Raw genomic sequence first — 22408 nt, forward strand, 5'->3', positions numbered from 1 at the left:
ATTAACCAATTATCCAAGGATGGTAACATTTTTAAGACTCTCTAAGTGGGCAAAGTAAATATCCTCTGTATCAGTGACAGGACAAAACGGTAGAACCCAAAAATGGTTCATATACATATGTATATGTGTATGGTGGGGATGTCTTTACCACTTGGGTGATGAATGGATTAACAAGGGGAAATAAGTTTCCTACCTATACAGTACCAGAGAAGTATCAAACAAAATGCAAAAAAGTACATCTGCTGTTTGCTGCAGCTTGTTGCTTTGGCAACAAGGGTATCAGTTAAATGGTTGGAATATCATTAACAAATCAACACCAAGGGGCCTGCTGTCTCAGAAATAAGGAATAAGACTTGGATATCAGACAGAAGAGTGCAAGCTACAGTATACTTCCATCTGAGATTGTACAAAGAAGGCATGTTTAATATGCGATTATGGATTAATCTCACCATGGGTGGTAGTCTAGAATCACTGAGGAAAGTAAAAGTCAAAGTGATGAAAAAATAGAATAAGAATAAAAGGCAAACTAATGTCTGGCATAAGTTTGTAAAGTCGACTGTAACTGTTAATCTTAAAACACATTTTAACATGCAAAAGCACGTCTCACTGTATTTCACATCAGTGATATGCCTGAGTGGAAAGGAGGGTTATATAAGAAATACTGGCAAGTAAATTCCAAACTTTGAGTTAAAAAATGATCATAAGCTGTAGATAATGCAGCTTACAACTTTTAGCCTATCAGTAAAAATAAGTGTATTGATGCAGGATAGAAACTGATTACAGCATCTTTCATTAAAGCCGGTTTAAAAACAAAAACCATAATCATAGCAGCACAGTATTCAGTAAGCATACAGTATGTTCCCATCTAAGAAACTTTTATGAATTGTTTAAACAGCTTTTTTTTTTCACAAAAAAGTAAAAAAAAAAAATCTGTTCAGCTCAGTGAACAGAAATTGCAAAACACTTCAGAATGCACAAAACCATTTGTCCAACAAGAGTGTCACTTGGATATAGAGCAATAGCTTTCTGAAAAACTAATGGATGACAGCAATGCCAAGGTAAAAAGAATGACTTACCGCTTTGTATCGACACAGTGCCAGTGTAGTGTAAGTCAGTGCATGTTCTGCCTCAGTGCTTCTTGCAAATCAGGCAACAATTCAGCAGGTTTGAGAAATGAAACACTAGGTAGTATTATGCACTGGAATTGCAGTTGTAAAAAAAAAAAAGTAAAATCATCTACAAATCGTGAATTTCTTTCTGTAGTCTCTCTTATAGCTACTGACATCAGCAATTCCAACTTCAGGACCCACAGTTTTATGTTGCCATCCCAAGTTTTCCTTTTGGGGTGGGAATCCACATTACTGGTTCTAGATAAGCCACTTCGGCATTGGTGAGAAAGATATATATTGTGACAAAGGACCAGAGAGCTAACTGAGCAGCTGCAGCCCTGCTTACACCTGAAGCAAGGGCTACCTACCTCAGCCCTAAAGGAAGGTGTCAAAAATTCCCACCATTTGATTAGTGTGGCACTATAGCACTTGCACCGTGAGGAGAGGGCATGTGAGACTGGTGTGAATGCGAGAGTGAATGAATAGTGGCATTGTAAAGCGCTTTGGGTGCCTTGAAAAGCGCTATATAAATCCAATCCATTATTATTATTATTATAACTCAGTGTCTGTCTACCTCCATTTGGTTCTCCTTCAATTCTGCAGAAGCTTTTATACAATCGCTCTCCCTCACTTGTTTCTGGTTGTCTGTTTCTGGTTGTTTATTTACTCTTAATTTTCTTCTACCCATCTTACTGGTTCACCATTTGTGTCGTTTTGTTGGGTTTTTTTGTGTCTCTTTGGTTGTATCTGCCTCTCTCTCTTTGTTGCTACACTGCTCTTGACCTCTTTTAGTGAAAGAAGAAAGAACAAAAAGCGATGGAGTGGAGAATGCGCCTTAAGTGTTGTGGCTGATATTATCAAGTAAGCAAAGATAAAAGTGAACTGCCTGCCTTCAGTTTACTGTTGGAAACAAAGGGCTGGGTGATGGGGTTGGGGGCCTCAACAGAAAAACAAAAAAAGCAGTTGGTAATGTCAAATCATCCAGTCAATTAATTTCTACATTTTTCTGGCTTGAGGTGAAAAAAAAAATTTATATGGTTAAAGTAACTAATTGGATTGAAAAGTGAAAATGAAACATGAGCAAACTGAAGGATGTTTAGAATGCTCATATATTCCCCTGTGTAATTGTCTACACATCTTTAACTTGATAGAGTATCATATTGTAATTTTCTACAGTCATCCACTTACCGTCCATTTTATTAGGTAAATCTGCTCAACTGCTCATTAATTCAAATATCTAATCAGCCAATCACATGGCAGCAACTCTATGCATTTAGACATGCAGTCATGACCTGCTGAAATTCAAACTGAGCACAGTGAGGGAATAATGGTGATTTAAGAGAGCTTGAGTGTGGTATGGTTGTTGGTGGTTTCTTTACAGATAATCGTCTGAAAAAAAGAGAAAATATACAGTTACCAGCAGCTCTCTGGGTGAAAGTGTCATGTTGATGCCAGAGGTCATAGAAGAATGCTTTGAACCTCTAAAAATTAAATTAAAAAAGAAAAATGCTATGAGCATATGGATGTTTCTTATCAAGCAATTTAAATGCTACTGAACTGTTTACCGGCTACATAATGCTAACTGTGGAACCGGACTCACCAAATCCTTCTTTTTAGCCTCCTAGGACCTGGCTTCCACATATGTGAACACCACATTTTGGGTGTTCTAAATTTTGCTCTACAAGGGCCTGATATCCACTTACAAGGATATTATACTGCAACTGTTCTATCAAAATTTAAAGCAAATGTCCTCATATGTGGATCTAATTTTTCTCAGAAAATAAATCAGGTAAAAAAATCAAATCTGGTAATTCTTTATTTTTACATTCATTGGCTCCCAATCAGCCTAAATAGCAATAAGAAATTTAAAATCCATGCCATGAAAGAGTTCGGGTCTTAGGAGGTTAAAGCTAAACAAGAGGACTTTTGGAGAGGTCCTAAGTAAAGGATTAAGGAACTGCAGGTATATCCCCAATATCAATTTTTTTCTTTTTTGTTTGTTTGTTCTTACACTCCAAGTGGATTTTGACATGCCTTTTCCTATACAGCCTTCACCAAAAATGTCTGACTGAGGTGGTTGTCCTCTATTCTAAATAACAACATTATAGGATTTATAAGAATGATCATGAAATGGTAGTGGTTATCTATTTGAACAAGGCTTGGTTACATTGGCTAGATGGCCAAATGGAGGAAGAATCCTGGCACTTTCAAACTCCATTTCACAGTTATTAAAACTACCATGTTACTGGGATTACTCATAGACATAATGATTTTATACGCTTGCCCTGATGCCTCACCACAATCCCTCACAGGAGTCCACAGAGACTTCCTTGGAATTCATGGCTTATGTTTGCTCCGAGATGCAGTATAAATTCTGAACCCATATATACAGACAAACACACACCCACACACACGAATGCCACTATCAAATTAATTAAATTAATAACAGGTGGCATCAAAGTTCCAGACACATCCAAATGACAAAACAAACACAATGCACATCACCACAAAGTGCCGCAACAAAACCATTACACAGCCATTAATCCTGCTTTTATTTAATGAAAACCTCATTTTGGATACAAGAGCCATAATTAATCACCAGGTTTAAGAAAATTATTGAACATGCAAGCAAATGGCAAATGAAAAAGTTAATTAAAGCAGAAATTACGTACAAAAAAGGGATTTCTTAAATGCCACACACATGCCACCACTCTTTCAAATAGCGTCAGTGAACAAAAATGAATAGATACCCCTGTAGTGCTCAAACTGCCATGACACAATATAATAAAACTAATAAACTATAAAACCACCCACAGGCTGTGTATCAGTTATTTAGGGAAAAATGTTACATTCATGTCCATGAATACAAATCAATAGATTAAATTTCCAGTGTTTTGCAAACTGTCATAACAGTACGGTCAAATGCCATGTGGGTTCACTGAATGATTTGATGAGTATGAAAATGATGTGAATCATGTGCTATAGCCTTTACGGTCACCAGTTGTCAACGCAATTTAACACATTCAAGCCTGACATGTTACAGCTCTCCACTAACATTGTGAGAACACCACAAGCGGGATTATCTGGAGGGTGTTTTATTTCTCTTGTGACTTGTAGAATCAATGGCAGGTCATACTGAAGCTGTTCTGGTGGCACATGGTGGGACAACGTGTTTGTAAAACACTTACTGTATCAAAAAGTGAAACAAAAACTACACATAGAGAGGACCACTCAGTCAACTCAGTCAGCTGGCGGTTTACATCTATGTCTGTCCAGAATTATATGACATATGGACCAAAGATATAGAAGTACGGCAATTTATTAAAGCATATTAAGTGTTCATGTCATGTTCAGACTATATATATATATATATAAATATAGATATAAAACCACTGTGAGTTCAGAAAAAATTGCACCTTTTAATAAGCTGAGCAGGTCAAGATGTGAGAGAGACAGGCACAAAGTCCATTTCTGTGTGTGTGTGTGTGTGCCTATACATTAAATGTAACAGGTAGCATTCCCACTTGTGCTGTGTTAAAAATGAAAAGGGTGCACATTCATACAAGAATCTGACCCATTCAGATGTCATCAGTTTACAGTTCCGCACAGAAGTGCGTGTCTGAAAGGGGCTTATTTGTGCAAGCAACAGTAGAATAAAAATCACCATAACTCTCCTCTCTTCTGCTACTCTCAGCATATAATATCAGTACAATAATGAGTGCTTCACCAAGCCATTCTCAGGCATGAGGGATTGAACATAATGTAAGTACAGCACAGTGTCAGAGGAATGAGGGGGGGAAAAAACTTCACAGAGCAAAGAGAATACATAGATCAATGGGGAGACACACTAATCAGGTCCATCACGGGGATGTCAATTCTTTTTCATGTTAAAAATTCATTGTCGCTTTTGTCTTGTTCCGTACAGAATTTAATTAATTAATAGCATTAATAAATTAAAGAGCTCTTTAATCTTAATCAAGGTTTCTATTTGTGAATACCCTCAAAGAGGAAAAGAAAAGCCAAGAACAGGGTTGCCTATTATTACATGCACCTTCTTAGTTATTCCAGATGAAATGACGCCTGAGTCAACAGCACATCAACAAGAGGAAAGAAAAGGAAAAGCTCAAAATAACATAAGTTCTGATGTTGTCATATGGAAATACGCACTTTTCAAGTTGCTGAGAAAGTATTTGCTGAATCTTTTCTTGACAAACTTCAACAAAGAAAAACATACACAAGTTACAAAAACTTGTTCTGTTCTCCTTCCCAATGACTTTTGTTTTGGGGAGAATTAATTGTGTAAGAGCATGAGTTCTAGCATACTCTTGGGGCCCTAGAGGCACAGACTCATGGAATTATCATTTTCTGGCACCACACAACATAGCCTCACAATGAGAGAAAAATCCACCACTTGGTAACAACAAAAGTGTGAAGAAAGCACAAAGAGCAGCATTGCTATTCAGAGGTTGGGGTGGTATAAGCAAAAACCCATCAAAATCTGAGCCATTCACTTTTGTCTCACACCAACTTTTCCCTCATTCTCTCTAAATGGCAGGATTAGCTCCAAGTGAAATATAAGCAAAATATCATGTCTGACGTGTGGCTTAGCAAAATGTTAACCCTTTATTATTAGTAATGTTTCTTAAAAATGAATGACATGACACATCACTTACATAATCTTTCAAAAATAGTAAATATGACTCATATGGAAAAAAAATGAATCAAAATCAGAAATGCTAATATATAATTACCGTTGTTATCCATGAATATACAAAAAAAAGCAAGAAAAAAATAGCAAAGCACATTAAAATTGTTTTTTATTAAGATGCCAAATTACAGTCATTTACTTAAAGTCACTTTACAGAAAAATGTGTTTTTCTGTTTTTCTGACTGTGTAATATTTAATAGCAAGGAAATTTTACAACTGGACTTGTTGCACAGAAGTCATCCTAACACAGTACCACAAATTTTTCTTTCTTTCTTTTTTTTATCTTTAGTCTGGGAATTTAGCAATTTATAGAAAAAATAGCAGTGGTATAATGTCCACTGTTTATCATCCTAACTAAAAATGTCTATTAATGTTAGAGATGGTCAGAACTACTAATATTTGCTGATAGTTCCGACTTTAAGGTTATCATTTTTTATTAGCCATAGCCACTAGCCGCTCCTTAAACGATAACACAAGGCTAATGTGGCTATTAGCTAATTGCTAGTAGTTAAACGGCTAATGTTAAAATGTGCACCCGCCAGTTTAAGATTTGTGATAACTGCTTAATTTTTTTAGGGTTTTACTGACCTCTTGAAAGTCCTCACAAAGTGTCAGCTACTCGTCATGTGCTCAGCAGCTAATGAGGGGGCTGTGTGCCTGCCCATCTGCAGCAAGCTGTGAAGTGTGTCAATGAGAGGAGGGGAAGACAGTGTTGCTGTCGCTAATACTGTTGCAAATGGGTTTCTAATCCAACACCAAATTATGTTAACTTTGATGCATTAAGGCAGCGGTCCCCAACCCCCGGGACTCGGACCGGTACCGGTCCGCAAGAGTTGAGGCTCAGGTGTGAAATGTATAGTTTTCAGGGTTTTTATCGGTTTTCAGCGTTATATTATCTCTTTTTTTCGGTACCGGTACTAGTTTTATTTTGTTGTATTTATCCGCGACACCTTAAAGGCCGGTCCGTGAAAATATTGTCGGGCATAAACCCGTCCGTGGCGCAAAAAAGGTTGGGGACCGCTGCATTAAGGGCTTTGGGCTTTGCATCAGTAGTTAGCACTATATATAGATCAATATATAGTTCAAATCTAACTAATACTGATGTGTTAAACAGTACTACAATGCAATCTAAAAACTTTATTATATCTGTTGCATCAAAGTCAGGATGGCCTTCCTTTGGTAGCAAATGCAGACCAAGGGAATGCATTTTATTGGTTGTTATCAGGCCTATGCTAATAACAAACTATAAAATTCAACTAACTGATCTGACCTACATCAAAATGTTGTCATGAGTCTTTTCAACCAACAGTTTGCTGGTCTGTTAGCCACCAGAGCATGGTAATAAAATGAATGAGGCAGACATTTGAGTACACAACCAGTAGAGGATTTTGACATCATTCAAGTGACAAAAGACAAAAAACATTTGTTAAGTCAAAACTGGTTCAAAGCGTCATTCTTCTGTTTTCGTTACCTGCTCTATGAAGCAGGATTCAAGGATCTAAAGCATCTTTGCTGTGAGATTACAGGGAGTGCAGAATTATTAGGCAAATGAGTATTTTGTCCACATCATCCTCTTCATGCATGTTGTCTTACTCCAAGCTGTATAGGCTCGAAAGCCTACTACCAATTAAGCATATTAGGTGATGTGCATCTCTGTAATGAGAAGGGGTGTGGTCTAATGACATCAACACCCTATATCAGGTGTGCATAATTATTAGGCAACGTCCTTTCCTTTGGCAAAATGGGTCAAAAGAAGGACTTGACAGGCACAGAAAAGTCAAAAATAGTGAGATATCTTGCAGGGGGATGCAGCAGTCTCAAAATTGCAAAGCTTCTGAAGCGTGATCATCGAACAATCAAGCGTTTCATTCAAAATAGTCAACAGGGTCGCAAGAAGCGTATGGAAAAACCAAGGCGCAAAATAACTGCCCATGAACTGAGAAAAGTCAAGCGTGCAGCTGCCAAGATGCCACTTGCCACCAGTTTGGCCATATTTCAGAGCTGCAACATCACTGGAGTGCCCAAAAGCACAAGGTGTGCAATACTCAGAGACATGGCCAAGGTAAGAAAGGCTGAAAGACGACCACCACTGAACAAGACACACAAGCTGAAACGTCAAGACCGGGCCAAGAAATATCTCAAGACTGATTTTTCTAAGGTTTTATGGACTGATGAAATGAGAGTGAGTCTTGATGGGCCAGATGGATGGGCCCGTGGCTGGATTGGTAAAGGGCAGAGAGCTCCAGTCCGACTCAGACACCAGCAAGGTGGAGGTGGAGTACTGGCTTGGGCTGGTATCATCAAAGATGAGCTTGTGGGGCCTTTTCGGGTTGAGGATGGAGTCAAGCTCAACTCCCAGTCCTACTGCCAGTTTCTGGAAGACACCTTCTTCAAGCAGTGGTACAGGAAGAAGTCTGCATCCTTCAAGAAAAACATGATTTTTATGCAGGACAATGCTCCATCACACGCGTCCAAGTACTCCACAGCGTGGCTGGCAAGAAAGGGTATAAAAGAAGAAAAACTAATGACATGGCCACCTTGTTCACCTGATCTGAACCACATTGAGAACCTGTGGTCCATCATCAAATGTGAGATTTACAAGGAGGGAAAACAGTACACCTCTCTGAACAGTGTCTGGGAGGCTGTGGTTGCTGCTGCACGCAATGTTGATGGTGAACAGATCCAAACACTGACAGAATCCATGGATGGCAGGCTTTTGAGTGTCCTTGCAAAGAAAAGTGGCTATATTGGTCACTGATTTGTTTTTGTTTTGTTTTTGAATGTCAGAAATGTATATTTGTGAATGTGGAGATGTTATATTGGTTTCACTGGTAAAAATAAATAATTGAAATGGGTATATATTTGTTTTTTGTTAAGTTGCCTAATAATTATGCACAGTAATAGTCACCTGCACACACAGATATCCCCCTAAAATAGCTAAAACTAAAAACAAACTGAAAAGTAGTTCCAAAAACATTCAGCTTTGATATTAATGAGTTTTTTGGGTTCATTGAGAACATGGTTGTTGTTCAATAATAAAATTATTCCTCAAAAATACAACTTGCCTAATAATTCTGCACTCCCTGTAGGCTTGCTTTAAAGCCATAATATAGTGGATTAGATTGATGCCAGTCACAAATGTGCAATTGACCTTCACAGTCTGCAGACAGAAGAGAACAGGTATGTTCTTGGCAAAATAACAACATGCCTACAACCTCTGTGAGCTCTAATACTGTTACTGATGACTCCAATTATTTCTTTTTCCCCTTTCCCTTACTCATGCTCCTATTAATGTGTGCTTGTGATTTAACCGATGAGGTGGATTTGTATTTAGGTTCACTGAGCAGGTACTTTTTATCTTAGTGTTGTGCCAGTGAAACCATTAAAAATTTTAATACTGGTTAGTAGAGCTGGGCGATAGAAGGATAACGATACAGTGGGGCAAAAAAGTATTTAGTCAGCCACCGATTGTGCAAGTTCCCCCACTTAAAATGATGACAGAGGTCAGTAATTTGCACCAGAGGTACACTTCAACTGTGAGAGACAGAATGTGAAAAAAAAATCCATGAATTCACATGGTAGGATTTGTAAAGAATTTATTCGTAAATTAGGGTGGAAAATAAGTATTTGGTCACCTCAAACAAGGAAAATCTCTGGCTCTCACAGACCTGTAACGTCTTCTGTAAGAAGCTTTTCTGTCCCCCACTCGTTACCTGTATGAATGGCACCTGTTTGAACTCATCATCTGTATAAAAGACACCTGTCCACAGCCTCAAACAGTCAGACTCCAAACTCCGCCATGACCAAGACCAAAGAGCTTTCGAAGGACACCAGGAAAAGTATTGTAGACCTGCACCAGACTGGGAAGAGTGAATCTACAATAGGCAAGCAGCTTGGTGTGAAAAAATCAACTGTGGGAGCAATCATTAGAAAATGGAAGACATACAAGACCACTGATAATCTCCCTCGATCTGGGGCTCCACGCAAGATCTCATCCCGTGGGGTCAAAATGATCATGAGAACGGTGAGCAAAGATCCCAGAACCACACGGGGGGACCTGGTGAATGACCTGCAGAGAGCTGGGACCAAAGTAACAAAGGTCACCATCAGTAACACACTACAACGGCAGGGAATCAAATCCTGCAGTGCCAGACGTGTTCCGCTGCTGAAGCCAGTGCATGTCCAGGCCCGTCTGAAGTTTGCCAGAGAGCACATGGATGATACAGCAGAGGATTGGGAGAATGTCATGTGGTCAGATGAAACCAAAGTAGAACTTTTTGGTATAAACTCAACTCGTCGTGTTTGGAGGAAGAAGAATACTGAGTTGCATCCCAAGAACACCATACCTACTGTGAAGCATGGGGGTGGAAACATCATGCTATGGGGCTGTTTTTCTGCCAAGGGGACAGGACGACTGATCCGTGTTAAGGACAGAATGAATGGGGCCATGTATCGTGAGATTTTGAGCCAAAACCTCCTTCCATCAGTGAGAACTTTGAAGATGAAACGAGGCTGGGTCTTCCAACATGACAATGATCCAAAACACGCCGCCCGGGCAACAAAGGAGTGGCTCCATAAGAAGCATTTGAAAGTCCTGGAGTGGCCTAGCCAGTCTCCAGACCTCAACCCCATAGAAAATCTGTGGCGGGAGTTGAAAGTCCGTGTTGCTCGGCGACAGCCCCAAAACATCACTGCTCTCGAGAAGATCTGCATGGAGGAATGGGCCAAAATACCAGCTACTGTGTGTGCAAACCTGGTAAAGACCTATAGTAAACGTTTGACCTCTGTTATTGCCAACAAAGGTTATGTTACAAAGTATTGAGTTGTATTTTTGTTATTGACCAAATACTTATTTTCCACCCTGATTTATGAATAAATTCTTTACAAATCCTACCATGTGGATTCATGGATTTTTTTTTCACATTCTGTCTCTCACAGTTGAAGTGTACCTCTGGTGCAAATTACTGACCTCTGTCATCATTTTAGGTGGTGGAACTTGCACAATCGGTGGCTGACTAAATACTTTTTTGCCCCACTGTATGTATCGCGAAATAACTTTTTCTTGATAGAAAAATTAAACTATTGCGATAGGCCTCACCGCTCTTGTCCTCTTAAAAAAAAAAAGAACAGCCAATCCAAATTAAGTAGCGCAGAGCCGAACCAATCACAGCCGCAGCGTCACATCACGTGACTTGTTACGTACAGCACAAGTGCCAAGCCGGTGTTCTGACAAACCATCCTACTTTGGCAAAACGTGCTACCGTAAGTAGTTTATGCACATTTCTGCTGTCACAGAGTAATTCCAGCACCAATTTAAGTAGGTATGACGGTTTGCCACTTAACTTTGCCCATCAGAGTATGCTTGTAGCTCATATGCATACAGCCAGAATGGTTTGCCACTTCATTTTACCCGTTAAAGTATGCTTGTAGGTAACATTCACAAAGGTAGAATGGTTTGGCACTTAATTTTACCCGTCAGAATAGGTGTGTAGCTGTTATTAACAAAGGTAGGATGATTTGCCACTGAATTTTAGCTTTTAAAGTACGCTTCTAGCTCATATTCAGAAAGGTAGGATGGTTCGCCACTGAAATGTAGCTATTAAAGTATGCTTCTAGCTCAGATTAACAAAAGTAGCACGATTTGCCACAAAATTTTAGCAGTTTAAGTATGCTTGTAGGTGACATTTACAAAGGTAGGTTGGTTTGGCAGTTAATTTTACCGGTCAGAGTATTTTTCTAGCTAATATTCACAAAGGTAGGACAATTTGCCACTGAATTTCGCGTAAGGTAGGATGGATTCCCAGAACACCGGCGCCGCACGTGTGTATTTGTTTGGCAAGCAGCCAGCCGCCGTGCCGCCCGGGTAATGGAGGAAATGAGTGTGCCGACTAGAGAAAAATCAACCGAGAGCGTGACCGAAGGTTACCGAAGAGAAAACAGATGATGGTTCCAATGCCGGAGAGCTTGTCGAACGGAAGAGCCATAGAAGTTCCGTAATGTGAAGGTATTTCGGCTATTTCAAGTCTGACAAAAAACAGTAGCGCGCACTGTAAATTGTGCCGAAAGCAAGTCTGGTAATACAATAAACCGGTGCATGCTCAATCCCTGACTGAAAGCGCTAATTCGTCATTCGGCTTTTGTCAGACTAAAGTAACTGTTAAAACTGTTTGAAAAGCTAAGCTATACAACAAGGAGAGTTTGAGAATTTCCTTATATAGTTCTCAGTTTACTTGATATTGACAAAAGTTCGTCAATTTTGTCTGTTCTTCTGTAAAACAAACTAAGATTTATTTTTAGAATTAATATTTTGTTTCTAAGTGGAATTGACAATTTAGTAGTCTGTTTCGTTTGTTCTATTTTGAAACTTAAACGCTTTAGCAGCTGCCTTTTGTGTAGTTTGCAATATTTGCCTTTATTTATCTGAAAAAGTCTCATGTTCCTTTAGTACATCTACCCTGTTGAACTTATTATGGGAAATAAATATTTAAATCAAAACAAGCTGCTGATTATTTCACATTTTACTTGTGAGCAACGGCAAATTTAAATCTAACAAATATAGTTATTTGGCTTATATCGTGATATATATCGTTATCGCCTGAAATGAAAAAAACATATCGTGATATGAAAAAATCTTATATCGCCCAGCTCTACTGGTTAGTATCTCAGTATATTGAGTTAAACTCCTGGGTACAAGAATTTGTGTATATATTGTGCAGCTCCCTGGCGATTCCTTGGTTGAAAATACTAAATATTTATTGCTCTACAGACTGACTGTGAAATATTGGTAGTTAACTATAATGCTAATGACATTTCATCATTGAATCATCAAAATATTGGTTCAGCAAAGCTCCCCTTTCATCCCCTTTCATGTTATCATCACTGCATAACATTACAGCTTCTATCCATTGCAGATGCTTAATCTGACATCTCTGTAAACAAACACTTCAGAGTACAGTTGGCAGTATTATGGAGACTCACAAAGAATTAAGAAAATAATGCTATATAATATACCAACTAACATTTTTTTTTGTGGTAGAATCTTCAAAGTACTGAATACTGCTGAGAAAATATCGTCAGCTCACAAGGCATTGCACACACTATCCATCCCTGACCACAAGGACACCGACTCAGCAGTGAAAAGCTGGGAAAACAAATTAAACAAAAGCTATTGAGCAGAGTGCTATTAACACAAATTCAACACTCCTCTATTTTGCTTTACCTTTCAGAAAAGTATTGCCACTGCAGAGATTTGTTTTTAGCTTTTGGTATTTTGATAGATTAGCTGTAAAAGTGATACAAGCTGAAATCTGAATTCCAACTCAAATATTATCTCTTTTTATAAAGTTATTTCATTTGGTTATACAAGCCAATTATCCCCATACAATATGTGGGAACAGCAACGTGCAATGTATTAGAAGTGAGAAAATATATACATATACTGCTCAAAATAAATTAAAGGAACACTTTTTAATACAAGTACAGCAACAAGTCAGTTTAACTTCTAGGACATTGATTTGGTCGTTTAATTAGCAGAGGGAGTTGTAAATCTGTTTTAGCTGCAATGTATAGACAGCCGCAACAATGAAACAACACCCAAAGACGGAATGGTTTTACCTGGAGGCCACTAACAATTTGCTAAGGTGAGAGTCAGTACTACTAACACGAGGCGATCTGTGGACCGTACAGAGGTTGCATAAGTAGACCGACTCCTGCATGATGGCACATCAATATGTGTCATTGCCAGAAGGTTTGTGTCTCCCAGCACAGTCTGAAAAGCATGGAGGAGATTCCAGGAGGCAGGCAGTTACTTTAGGAGAGCTGGACAGGGAAGAATAGAAACTCCTTAACCCATCAACAGGACCAGTATTGGCTCTTTTGTGCAAAGATGAACACTGCCAGAACTCCGAAATGACGTCCAGAAGGCCACTAGTATCACTGTCTCTGTCAGGCTAAGCAACCTGACTGCCATCAGGTATTGGGATGAAACCCTCGGATGAAGAATGGATGAAGAAATTGATACCACTGACTTGCCCCCACAAAACTCATTAGAACAATATTATGGTTTTGCCCATCCAATCCTGCCAGATTCCACCTCAAACTGTGCAGGAGCCCAATGGTGCGTGGTCCAGATCTGGAAGGATATTCCCAGGACACCATCCATCATCTCATTAGGAATATGCCCCAATGTTGGCAGTATGCATACAAGTACATGGGACTATAAAACTACTGAGTATGATTTTGGTGCAATGAACTTTGGGCAAAATGGACTAACCTAGCTGCCACATTTTTTTTTTACTTTCATTTTTGTGGTGTCTTCAAATTCAGCACTCTGTAGGTTGATAATTTTTTATTTCTATCAAATGATGTGTCCTTTGGCTCTTAATACATTACTCAATGCATATCAATATAGATATCCAGCATAATCTTTTTAACACATTGAGATATGATGTGTGATAGTTTTATGCATAAAAGCTAAACAGCTCTATCTAAACAGCCAGCAATCTGTAAGAGACTGCCCTTAAACCTTTAGATATAAAAATGACAAACATAATGTTAACCAGAGGGAAGAAAGACCATTTTTGCTCCTCGCATGGCCGTCCAACTGACAAACTGAATTACAGCAGAATTTGGAATGACTATGACTTAAAGACCAGACGAGACCTAAAGACAAGGTTATGCCCATTTCACATTTTGCCTTTCCAAAACATGAAATGGACATGGAGAAGTTGCAGTAAGCTGCAGTAACAGCAGAGGGAGAAATTTTGTTTTATTTATTTTATCTAATGCCAACATGAAAATAATCACGAGAAAGGGTTTAAACAGACATTATTAACACATTCACATGTATATACATGTTAGCCACTTAGCTTAATCGTTTCTGGTGATTACAAACCCTGGAATGTACTTCATACGTTTTTTGCTCACCATCGACGTCTTCACTTTAAGTGTGTGTGTATGGAGTGGGGTGGAGGGGCCAACACAGAAGGCAGCACCGAAGTCAGTGGAGCAGACAGGTAACATTTAAACACAGTTATTCAAGTTGACTACAACTGTGGTAATGTACTGTAAATGCAGTAAAGCTGCTGAGAGCAGGGAAGTCTTTGCCAGAACCAAAGCATGTCCTGCTGATAATGGTACAGCTGCTCCCCTGAACGGCAAAGGAAGACAGACTAGGACCTAATAGTCCTCCTGGCTCAGTGAGACCAATAACGGAGCTTAGAAGGAAAGTAAATTAATATGTTTGACTCAAAATAGTTTTAATTCTCAGTCCAAAAACCCCCAAAACCAAACAAAACACAACCAAAATTAAAAAGCCGACACATGAGAATTTGCTATCATTGGCAGATTTATGGGGAAGATGGTTAAGTGTGTCTACAATTTATCATGTTGTAAATCGTACCATCCCTGGAGGGAACAAAGTAGGGTTGGAGTTTAAACAAAGGACTTGTATGCGTCATTCATCACAGTGCACATATCCTTAACTATATCTTAAAAAGGCACCCCTCAAAGTCCAGCAAGTATAACAGAAAGTTTACTTCCATTTGGTCTTCTGTTTCAGATCTTTCTCCTTTTTTCATAATTCCTTCATATTCAGATTTCTGGATTATTTTCCATTCCAGTTCAGAGGGTTTTTTCTTGTTTAAACACGTGCAAATACATTTACAAACATAAATACATCCTTACATTTGAGCAAGTTAAAAGTCATATAGCAGCTAAACATTAGTTAAGTCCATTATATATAATTTCTGCACTCTGCCAACCTTTCTTTGCCTAACAAGCCCCACATTACGCAGCTGTGCCCCATCTGAACTGCTCTGGTCAGTGTTGGTAGGCAGGCCTGCCTTACCAGCTACAGGTCATGGTTAGGAAACTGCAGCTTCCCAGACACATGTCCCCAGTTGCTCAACCCCAGCCCAAATTGAAGTAGAAGACCATAACCCAGTTTGTTACTATAACCAGTAAGCAGACTAACTTCACTTCAGATGTCTCAAGAGTTCAAGTACCCAGCTGCTAATTCTGATCCTGGTAATATTATAATTAAGTGCATCCTTATTCTGTTGCATATTGACCCTTATAAATAACATAACTCATTATTGGTCATTGGCCTTTTTCTGTGGGTCTCTCTGTCTACAGTAACTTTAAAGTGTACTTTACTGGGTTCAGGTGACTGACTTGGTCATTGACGAAGATCTCATTTCTTTGCATTGAGAAATTCTTGTGCTTTTGCAGTATGTTTTGGGTCATTATCACTTTGCTCTATGAATTACTGTCTGATCAGTTTTTCAGCAGAATACCGAGCAGAGTATAAACCTGCACACTTTATAATTCATCCTACTACTTTTATCAACTGTTGGGTCATCAGCAAACAATAGTAACTGGCAACACCTGCCCATCTCATAACAATGCCTCTACCAAATTCAAATTCAAATTCAAATTCAAATTTTATTTGTCACGTACACAGTCATACACAGTACGATATGTAGTGAAATGCTTGGACAACTGCTCGTGACCTAAAGAGAACAAAAAAGGAAAAGGCTATGAATAAGATAGGAAATAAATATGAAAAATTAAAAAGGGTAAATTTAACTAGGAAGGAATAAAATATAAATTAAGGTTAAAAATGAAATAACTGTACAACACAAATTAGAATGAAGGGTAAATTTAACTGGGAAGAATAAGATAAAGATAAATATATAAATTAAAGTTGAAAATAAAATAACTGTACAACAAAATACACAATACACAATATAGAACTATATAAGAATGTATGAAGGAATCTAAATATAAATAAATATATACACAATAACAGCAGCTGTACAAGTATTAACCGGAAATGAAGAATATAGTGACCAGTGTTGTGCAAAACCAAAGTCCAGAAAGTCCAGTGTGTGTGTGTGTGTGTAAGAACTATATGTGTGGGTCAGTACTGTGTGGTGGTGTGATTGAGAGACCGTATCGCCTGCGGGAAGAAGCTCCTCCTCAGTCTCTCTTTGTTGGTCTTCAGGGAGCGGAATCGCTTTCCTGACCTCAACAGAGAGAACAGTCTGTTGTTGGGATGGCTGAGGTCCTTCACGATCTTCCTGGCCTTGGTCCAGCACCGCCTGCTGTAGATTGAGTGCAGGTCAGGGAGCTCGGAGCGGATGGTGCGCTCAGCTGACCGCACAACCCTCTGTAGAGCTCGTCTGTCCTGCATGGTGCTGTTCCCGAACCAGGTTAAGATGTTTCCCGCCAGGATGCTCTCTATGGTGCACGAGTAAAAGTTCCTGAGCACCTTGGAGGGCAGTTGGAAGTCTCTCAAGCGTCTGAGGTGGTAGAGACGCTGTCGGGCCTTTTTCACCACGGTGTTGATGTGACAGGACCATGACAGGTCCTGCGTGATGTGAACTCCGAGGTATTTGAAGCTGTCCACTCTCTCCACTGGGCACTCGTTGATGACGGGGGTCTGGTAGTTCCTCTCCTGCTTAGTGCTGAAGTCCACTATCAGCTCCTTTGTCTTACTGACGTTTAGAAGGAGGTTGTTCCTCTGGCACCAGTTCTCCAGATTCCTAATCTCCTTCAGGTAGGCCGTCTCGTTGTTATCAGAGATCAGGCCCACCACGACGGTGTCGTCAGCAAACTTGATGATGGTGGTGGAGCTGGTAGTGGCCACACAGTCATATGTGTACAAAGAGTACAGCAGGGGGCTCAGAACACACCCCTGGGGGGCTCCAGTGCTGAGAGTGGTGGAGGCTGAGACATGTCCGCCCATCCTTACTGCCTGTGGTCTGCCAGTTAGGAAGTTGGAGATCCACTGACACATAGATGAGCTGAGTCCCAGATGCTCCAGCTTGGTGGTGAGTGTGGAGGGAATTATGGTGTTAAATGCAGAGCTGTAGTCTATGAAGAGCATTTTAACATAATTCCCCCTTCTAGTGTCCAAGTGAGTGAGTGATGTGTGGAGGAGATGAGAGATGGCATCGTCTGTGGAACGATTTGGACGGTAAGCGAACTGTAGTGGGTCCAGTGTGTCTGGTAGTGAAGAAATGATGAAGTCTCTGACCAGGCGTTCAAAGCACTTCATCACTACTGAGGTGAGGGCTACAGGGCGATAGTCATTGAGAGAAGCAGGGTGGGGTTTCTTCGGGACAGGAACAATGATGGACTCTTTGAAGCATGTGGGGATCACCGACTGAGATAAAGAGATGTTGAATATCTCAGTGAACACAGGAGCTAGCTGGTATGCGCAGTCTCTTAGGATACGACCTGGGATGCCGTCTGGTCCTGCTGCTTTCCTGGTGTTCACTCTCTTGAAGGCTCTCCTTACTTCATGCTCGGAGATGACGAGCACGTTTCCGGTGCTGGCAGTATCTTCCTGTCTGCAGCCGTTAGCGCCGCTAACACTAGCATTGTTGGAGACCTTAGCTGCAGCCTCGAAGCGAGCATAGAAAGTGTTCAGCTCGTCTGCCAGAGTCACAGCCGCGTTCGTCATACCGGTTGTTGGTGCTTTATAGTCCGTTATTGTCCTTAGTCCCCGCCACAGGCTCCTAGAGTCACTCTGTTGGAGTTGTGACTCTAGTTTCCTCCCGTAGCGCTGCTTCGCCTCTTTCACCGCCCTCCGCACGTTATATGACGCGGCTTTGTACGGGTCCATGTCCCCCGTCATGAGTCCCGTGTTGTAGGCAGCGGTGCGGGATCTCAGAGCGTCGCGGATGGTTTTATCCACCCACGGCTTCTGGTTGGGAAACGTTGTGATAGTCTTTGTCTCCACGGTATCATCCGCTAGTTTCCCGATGAATCCCACAACCGCTTCCGTAAACACGTTGACGTCATCGTCGGAGCTGTTTCTGAACATGCCCCAGTCTGCGTCATCGAGTGCGTCCTGTAACGCGGCCACCGATTGATCCGTCCAGCGCGCGACCTTCCTCTGAACCGGAACTTCCTGTTTCAGCCTTTGTTTGTATTTTGGCATGAGGAAGATGGCGGCGTGATCAGATTTGCCAAACGGGGGGCGGGATTGTGCCTTGTAGCCGTCCTTGACCGTAGTGTAGCAGTGGTCCAGTGTCCTTTCACCCCTGGTGGGGCAGGTGATGTGTTGATAAAAGTTCGGCGCTGCGCGTTTGAGGTTGGCGCTATTAAAGTCCCCCGTCACAATAAGCGCAGCGTCCCGGTGTTGTGTCTGGTGCTGTGTGAGTGCCTCATGCAGCTCGCATAAGGCGGTGACCGTGTCCGCTTGTGGTGGAATATAAACGGCACTTACAATGACCGATGTAAATTCCCGAGGTAGATATAAAGGACGACACATGATGGACAGTAGTTCCAGATTTGGTGTGCAGGAGCGTGTGAGAGGAACAACGTTCGCACTGTTGCACCAGTTGTTGTTCACCATTAAACACACGCCGCCTCCCCTTGACTTCCCCGAGTCCCGAGTCCTGTCCATGCGGTGAACCAAGAAGAACTCGGCCGGCTGGATGGCGTGGTCCGGCACCGCTGGGTTCAGCCATGTCTCGGTGAAGCAGAGGAGATTGCAGTCCCGAATGTCTCTCTGGAACTTTATCCTGGCCCTGAGGTCGTCAAGCTTGTTCTCCAGTGACTGGACGTTGGCGAGCAGGATGCTAGGCAGAGGTGTGCGGTGTGCACGAGCTCTCAGCCTGTTCCTGACGCCGGCTCGCTTCCCTCTAGGCCGCCGCCGCTTCCCTTTGTTCTCCCTCGAGATCTCACTCGGCCAGCTCGGATCCGGAGTTAAAAACTTCGAATTGTGAGTACATTGTATACCAATAGAAACAAGAGTGTCACTGTCATACCTAATGTACCCAATGGTGATGATTTTGCCGATTTAGAAACGCTGAAAACTAACTTAAAAAACAAAGACAAAGAAAAAGTGGTCGGAGCAGTCGTGACGGCAGCCGACCTCACCGGCGCCGTGTTAGATAATGTGTTATGCTTTGGAAGTTCTTTATTTCCTTCTCCATATTTTTTCCCTATCATTCTAGGACACATTAATCTCCCTTTTTTTCTTCAGAGAACTGTGCAGGTTCCTTAAGATGTTTTTTTTTTTTTTTTTTTTTTGTCTTCTATGGTCTTTTGAGCCTAATTATGCCTTCTCTCACTTGCAGTGACATCTCTTTGGGTTTCATATTTAAAATTACAGTGAAAAGCTTTTTTTTTTTTTTTAAACCAACTTCCTGTCAGTCACTTGTTCAAATAATTTTGAGCCACTTGAAACAGGTGGGCCATGTATGAAAGTGCAATTATTAAACAGTTACTGGAAAAAAGAAAAAATATTGAAAAACCATCTTTAATTAACAGTGCACTTCAATCACATCTTAATTGTTTGATTTAAATCCAATGTGACGGTGTACAGAGGGAAAACTACAAAAAATCATTTCTTTGTCCAACAAATTAAGGAACTGTATTAAAGAACTGTATTATCATTCAACACATGAAATAACAATGATCCACTCCAGGGAATGCTATTTTCAATTTCAGTGAACTCCTTTCATGATGTGATAATATCATGTTATCATTTACATAACCGTTCAGAATAACTGTAATTAAAAACTGGCAAATGTTATTTGAATTAGGGCTCGGGTTTCAGGTAAAGCATGACAGTTGAACCGAGTTTGTTGCAATGATTGTTGAATTAGGAGACAATGAGATTATTTATCTAAATTAAAATCTTTTATATTTTACCATTTATGGAACATGTCTGAGTCATTTCTAGATTAAAACTAACACTATATTTATTTCAGCTTTAAGCCACAACGGTTTGATAGTGGGTCAGTCCAGTAACAGTCTGGCTTGCTGAATGTTGACAAGCATTAATTGCTGTTTTGGGAAAACTACACGCCCACATGAAATTTAGCACAAGTAAAGCAATTTTTCTGTCTGCATGACTGATTATATAAGGGATGGACTTATGACCATGACAAAATTTAAAACTGATCCCATTCTTTAAAAAAAAGAATCATCAACACAGACAAAAAAATATTGTCTTTTTGAAAATATAGCAACATTGTCACAGCTGAAATCATGTCGCTACAATAAGAAAACTGAATAATGACAAGCAGATAAATCTTCTTCAGTTAAATAAGAATATAAATTTATCCCGAAGCAAGAAAGCAAAATTTAAAACAACAGTTTTGTTTCCTTGATGTTTTCAGAAACATATGATTACAAAAGAAACAAGGCAAGAAATTATTTTGTCCTGGCTATATTTGAACTAATGCCAGGACAGTAACCACATTAGCAGGCATAGTTTATTTTATTAAAAAAACCCAAAAAAACCCCACACAAAACGCAAGCAGCTGATTGTTGGTATTTCAGCCCACACCTGTCTGTTCTTTTATAAGTTTTATATTCCCCATCGAACAGCTGTTTCTAATAAGGATAATAACGTATATAGTTATTTATAGTCAGCCTCATTCATCAGACCTGCAGAAGCAACCTGTAGTGAAGTTGGCTAAACTCACTTTGAACTCATGAGCTAGTAGTTACTGAGGTTCGCTGTAAATTGGTAGGACTGGGATTAAAATAAAAATTCTGACATTGAAAACCTTTTAATATTTGAATTCTGTTGTGGGTTTTTTGCTTTTGTTTTTTAAATGTTACTAAGGTTAAAACAAGCGTGAGTCAGTGTGTTGGTGGAATAGCAGAAGATTTTTGGTTTGGTTCAGTTTGCAGTATTTCTGCAACATGACTGATTATTGCTCGTACTGGTTCTTTCTGACTGTTGATTCTTTCTGGTTGTTTGTGACAAGACTTACGTGAGACTGTGAGATCAGGATGCGATGGTGAATCGAGCAACGTGGTGACAAACCTTTCAGTGTATAAGCCTGATGGTATTATGCAATTGGATCTTTTAAGTATCTAAAGTGATTCATCTGCTAAAGTATCAGCAGTGATTCAGCACTAGAATTATTCTCCTTCATTGTCACTCTTTGCTATAAATCCTGTATTCTATTATCAGTGACCTCAGTCCACTTCCACTGAAGTTGAACCACATAAATGGGCCAGGAGAAATCATTTGGCACTGCCTCTTGGAGTGTCTCACTGTGAAATACTGGACCCCACTTTCGCCTCTGATGGAGCATGCTTGTGAATAGAAGTGGGTAATCAAAATGTCTCTTTTTAAAAAAAAGAAAGAAAGAAAAGAAAAGGTTCTGACAGGTTTAAAAACTGATGATCTGTGTATCCACACTTCTCTATCAGCTCAGCGTAGAGATAATCTTCTCATAATATACATAACGCTTATCTGTGAAGACCGCGTTTATTTTTGAGCAATTTAGTTTTGACAAGGAAAATGTGAGACCTAAATGGCTTTTTCCTCTGAAAGTGAAACATAAAATGATTCTTTAAAGGAGGATTTATTTGGGAAAGTAGAAAATAGAACATCCCAAGAATGCTAGAGTGCAGATTTTTTATGAGTCACATATATAACGTGTCCTTTAAACAACGAATTATTTATATATTTACTGATATTTTCTCATAAAGCACGTCAATGATGATTGGCTTAAAACCTTCACAGTTAAACCAATTTGCACAGTTTGATGGCTTCACTGAGCACTGAGTTGGTGATCAGTGTGTTCAATAAAAAGCATTAGCAAAATTTTAA

General features: G+C 40.0%; 1 protein-coding gene across 3 annotated transcripts in view; it reads right to left on the reverse strand.

Annotated features, from left to right (window-relative positions):
* Positions 1 to 22408, reverse strand: part of LOC146698207 (CUB and sushi domain-containing protein 3-like) — a 259780-nt gene that overhangs the window by 221421 nt on the left and 15951 nt on the right. The gene's annotated exons all lie outside the window — the stretch shown is intronic.

This window comes from Copadichromis virginalis, linkage group LG11, assembly GCF_057382275.1.
Source record: "Copadichromis virginalis isolate Kocher_CV1m ecotype Utaka linkage group LG11, C_Virginalis_male_GT1.1, whole genome shotgun sequence".
In the NCBI taxonomy this organism is placed as follows: domain Eukaryota; kingdom Metazoa; phylum Chordata; class Actinopteri; order Cichliformes; family Cichlidae; genus Copadichromis; species Copadichromis virginalis.